The sequence below is a fragment of the Hevea brasiliensis genome, chromosome 1 (genome assembly GCF_030052815.1).
Source record: "Hevea brasiliensis isolate MT/VB/25A 57/8 chromosome 1, ASM3005281v1, whole genome shotgun sequence".
NCBI lineage: Eukaryota > Viridiplantae > Streptophyta > Magnoliopsida > Malpighiales > Euphorbiaceae > Hevea > Hevea brasiliensis.
In genome coordinates, this window is record NC_079493.1 from 112,533,912 (window position 1) to 112,539,911 (window position 6,000).

The following is a 6,000-nucleotide window of genomic DNA, read 5'->3' on the forward strand; positions in this document are numbered from 1 at the left end:
GACTACTTAACCCATTTTTGCCTTTAACCAATTCAAATTTTTAGCACAAGTTGGGTCACCGAAGCTGCCAACCCAGAAAATTACCAAATGAACAGTACGTGTTCATTTGGTCATAACTCTCTCTATACTGGTCCAAATGACCTAGAATTTCATCAATGGAAAGCTTAGACATAGGGCTACACTTTTCATGAAGACTACTTGACTCAGTTTTGCTTTTAACCAAATCAAATTGTTAGCAAAAGTTGAGTCACTGAAACTGCCAACCCAGAAAATGACTAAGGTCATAACTCTCTCTATACTGGTCCAAATGACCTAAAATTTCACCCATGGAGAGTTTAGACATAGGGATACACTTTCCATGAAGACTACTTGACCCAGTTTTGCTTTTAATCAAATCAAATTGTTAGCACAAGTTGAGTCACTAAAACTGTCAACCCAGAAATTGTCCAAAAATAATGTTCCTTTGGTATGCTTGACCAATTTTGGCAAAAATGCCATAACTTGGTCTCCAAAGCTGAAAATTGAGTGAAACTAGTGCCAAAAGTTTTATAAGACATAGTACAACAATTTTTATGTTTTGACCAAGCTCTAGAAACCATTGCATCCTAGGGAAAATATTAGCCAAAGTTAGGAATTGAAATCTAGAAAATGTGAAGTTGAACCCAGAATGCCATTTGATACCTGTGTGTTCATTTGTCCATAACACCCACTAGGAAATTCCATTTGAGATATGCCAATATGATCTGGAAACATGATACTTAGGGCTACAACATTGATTTAGACACCTTTGCCAAATTCTAAGTGTAAAGACCCTAAAAAGAGGGTCAAACATACTGCCCTGAAGTTGGTTTTTGCCCTTATAGGACTGAGAGTCCAGGTTAATACATTGACCATAACTCACTATACCAAGCTTGAAAAATTATGAAATTGTACTTGGGAGTCCCTAAGACATAGAGGAACATATCTTGTGAAGGAACCTAAGTCTAAAAATGACCATAAAATGATCAAATGACTAGTCAAAGTTTATTGACCAGGAATTGTAAATTCTGGACAGCATAGAGGCAAACGGACCAGTTATGGTATTTTGACCATAACTTGAGTTCTATAATCCCAAATTCAGTGATTCAAAAATTGAAATTCAAGTTTAAACATAGAGGAGCAATTGTTATGAAGGAAGTGTGACTAAATAGACATCCTAACCTAGTCAAATTCCTAGATAAAGATAACACATCAACATGAACCTAAAGAAAGGTTCATGGGAAAAATGCTATATATAATAATTAAAATACTCATAAGGATAATTAAATATTAAAAATGATATGAATATGTAAATTGGGACTAATGTCCTATTAATATGAAATTAATTGTATCAATGAATAGTACCAGAAAATAGTAACAGTGAATAGTGCTAAAATAATTAAAAATGTTTAATTGCCCATAGTATACCTAGACTTATTTATTTAGTTTGGATAAATTCGTATACCAATTAGGGACTACAGATAGCAGTACTGCCTACCGAGAAAATCATAAATTGACAATATATGTCTGGTATGATTATTCAACAGGCTATATACCTACTTACTAGCCATTGTGCCTATTTTATTTCTGGCTTTACAAGCCCGACAGCGGGCCTCGTGCCCGACAGCTGGCCTCATGCCTGACAGATGTATACTGGACAGACATATGGCTGTTTAACCAGTATACACCCGTGTATCCAGCTTTTATAATTTTTTATAGGTTTCTTAGGCATTGATAATAATTAATTAATACTGAATATACAATAAGTAAACATGAAAGATCCCGATAATGTTAATTGTTTCCAAAGAGCAATAAAAATGTAAAAGACCTAGAAATTATGATTTGTAAATATTATTTCAATTGTTAAATTATTGTTATTATAAATTCTTCACCACTAAGCATTATGCTTAGCGCGTTGGTTTTCCATCGCGTAGGTACTGAAGATCAGCAGCCGCCACAGTAGTATTCGGACAGAGTTCCAACCAGATCTGTCACCGACCAGAGTCACCTCACCAGTCTTTTTTATTTTGGTAGGGCCCATGTATAGACTAGTATTTTGGTTCATTATGTTTAGTCATGATGTAATTACTAGTTTATGATGTATTTCATTTTGGACTTGAAATGAAAACTTATAATTTATTATCTATGAATTTTCATATGAATGCAATAACTGACACTTCATTTTAAGATCTCATAAATAGTTGTGAATGATATGATAAAAGAGAATATGATATGGAAATATGTGAGATGACTATGAATATGTTAACAGGTGATAGTGGAACCCGCCAGATGCTAATAAAACAGAGGAGGATCTGTCCGAGTCTCCACAAAAATAATATTAAAAAAAAAAATTTACACATAAATTACCTGATTTAAATAACATTAAAATTTACAATAGACATGACAAGACAAGATAGGGTGCTCCGGCACCGAATGTGACACTTATTGCTCGGCTATACAATAGACGGGTAAGGGGCGTCACACCTCACCGGTTCACTTTGGGTAGGGCTCATGTATATTTAAATTTTGCATTTTGGATCACTGTACATAAGTAGATGTTGTAAATCATGTTGAGATATGTAATTAAATTTTGGATTGTAAATAATTATACATTATTGTATGTAATGTTATATGAATGAAATGAAAGTTTGTTTCTTGAAAATTGATATGAGCAATCTGAAATGGTGTGATGAAATGGGATAAAAAAAAATTATACACGTAAGATAATATAATTAAATAGCCAATTAAATTAAATTTGTGCACGATAAGAAAGGACAAGGTACTCCGGTACTGAATGTAGCACGCCTTGCTCGGCTACACTGTAGATGGGTGAGAGGTGTTACAGGAGATGATCCGACTACAGCTAGTCTGACTGGATAGGAGAAAATTGGCCGGCACCATTCACCTATACATATACATTGACCTATATCAATTAACTGACAGAATTAACCAATTAATTTAATCTATAAAAACAATAATAAATTCTAAGGTATTGCCGAAATTTCAATAGAGTTTTCCTTGTAACTAGACCTAACTCCCTGCATGAAAATTCAACAAAATGCAACACACAGGGCCTCAGGCCCATAATAGCAATAACATCATACGACCTCTCCTGGACCCGTCAAACCAGACAATACTCAAGTGACTACACAAAATAATTATTTAAAAATTTAGGGTTTTACAAGGAAGAAGGTTAAATTTAGGAGTGTAAAAACAAAAACAATCATATCCCTTAACCTCAATTTTGAAGGTAAAAAAATATCAAAATTTGAAGGCTAGAGAGAGTAAGGATTACCCTTTCTTTCGAAAGGCAAACACACACACACGGAGTATACTTTTGGGCTCCCACATCGGTTGTGGATGCGTGTGTGCGTGGGTTTATAGGCATGTGCTAAGGCTTCATCCAATCAGCAATTGCTTGGGTGTGAGTTTTAGTAAAGTAACTCCTATATTCCCATGTGCATATGTTTGCCTTTCGAAAAAAAGAAACAAGTAGGCCTTGAGCTGGTTGTGGTTTGGCCGGTGTGGTCTAGTTGAGGTCCCACGTGTGGCGTACCCAGGATAGAGCCTTCGGGCTCCCATATCGGTTGTGCGTGGGTTTATAGGCATGTGCTAAAGCTCCACACAGTCAGCAATTGTCTGAGTGTAAGTAAGGAATACTCTTACTCTTATTCTCCATTCTTTTATTTACCCTTTTTTTCACTATCATTTAAATAGATAAAAAAGTTTTAATTTTTTAACAATAATATATTATTATTATTATCATTATTTAAAAAAAAAAAATCTTTCAGATTCCTCAAAATCAGCAACTGCATTACTAAATTATCTTTGATATTGTAAGATTTGGACGAACAAATAGACAATAGTAAGAAGAAAGAACTAATTGGATTGAAAAAGGAATCTGTAATTCCAATTCTCAGGCCTAAGCACATCATGGCCAACGTAATGGTATCTTTACGCCTCCTCCTCCTCTGTCTAATCTCTCTCGCGATCGGGTTTTTTTTTTAATTAATAAATTATTTTATTATAATCTCAAATTAGGGTTGCGTCCCTTTGCTGCTCACCACGCATTGGAGAGTTTTATTTCTCTATTTATTTTATTCTCATTGGATTTGTGGTTTTAATTTGAGTTTGTTGAATTTCGATTCTCATTTGTTTCTTATCTGATTTTAAATTTTTATTTATTGATTTATTAATTTGTAGTTTCAATTAATTTTGAGTGATTTTATAATTATATTTAATTATATTTTGTTATGACCATTCAAAAAAGCAATAGTTTTGGATTGGATACTGGAATTTCATATCGTGAGAATGGTTCTGTTATCAGTTACGAACGTAAAAATTTACTTAGAGAGCTTAATTAAAATATGTCATTTGATGACATACCAGAGTCTTGATAATGATATTGATGTAGTCGCTTCATAGCTATTAAAATAAAAATAATTAATAAATATAGTGAAAAAAATACATATCTGAATTTTTTTAATAAAATTATTTATTAAAAATTTAATAAAATTGTTATTAATTAAAAAATATATTAAATATTTAATATTATAAATTATTAAATTTAAAATATATTAATAACTTAAAGTTAAAAAGCTTATCTAATTTATCTTAAATATTTTTTTAACAATTATAAAAATAAATTTAATTAAAATTATAGATTAAATAAAAATAAATTGTATGGTTTCTAACTTAATGTGATAAATTTTTTTTCCTAATCTATAATACAGAAGAGATTCCAATAATAATAATGAGATTATGAGGAAAAACACTAAAATTTTAAACTGATGAAAAAAATATGAAAAATCTATGCTAGACTTTTCTTTGACGCACTAAAATTTTAAATTGATGAAAAAAATATGAAAAAATTATGCTAGACTTTTCTTTGACGATCTTATCTAATAATTTGAATTTTAAAGAACAGAATGACCGGTCCAATAATTTAAAATTTATTGAAAGAGAAAAATAATAAAATAGAAATAATGGAGAAGAAGAGGTTAAGAAACAATGATAATTTTATTGTTTATTTCTTGCAAAAGGGTTAATATAAAGTTGAAATTAATTGACTATTTTATTAATAAAATAAAATTTAAGAGGTTTAATTATTTTATATTAAAAATAAAGTTAAAGGCATTTTAATATTTTTATTATAACTAATGGTAAATTAGATAAAGGTATCAATATGTATATGTTATAAAAAGTTATTGTTTGAATTGTTTAATTTTGAAAATACATATATTAAATTGTTGAATTTGTAAAAATTTAAAGATAAAATCATAATTTATCCTAAAAATATTAATTTTTTTAAAAAAAAACTATCACCATATTCTTAAAAAATTTTAAAATTTTAAAACTCATTACACGAGTTTTTTTTTTATTTTAGTTTTAAATAATATTTTATTATTTTAATGTATCATGTATTTAAATTTAACAGAATTCATTAAATAAAAATAGAAAATATTGAATTTAATTTAATCAAATCAAAATTTTGTTTAAAAATAAAATTCAACCTTCACCTAAAAGAGAGAACATATAAGAAGTGGGAGAACAAAGATGATAATGGTTTAAATATTTATAAGTATTTAATTTAATTGAATTTTAATAAAATAAATTTGTATAGTATAAAATTAAATTTGAAATCATTTTAAATTTAAAAAATATTACAAGTTTGAATTAAATTTAAGTTTTATTTATTAGGTATCAGGTATTTAAATTTATTTATATAAATAAATAAATATAAAATAAAATTTTTTATATAATATTTATAATTTTTATAAAATCATTAAAATTTTAAAATATAAATTATTAATAAAATTTTTTTATATTGTGGATAAGTTTTAATAAGTTTGTGACGAGTTTCGATACGGACGCATGTGCCGTGCCACTATGTTGAGTGGCTATTGGCTAATTGCAAGCTTTGGCTTACCTGACCGACAGAAAAATAAAATTAAGAAAATAAAAAAGGGTAAAATCTGAAAA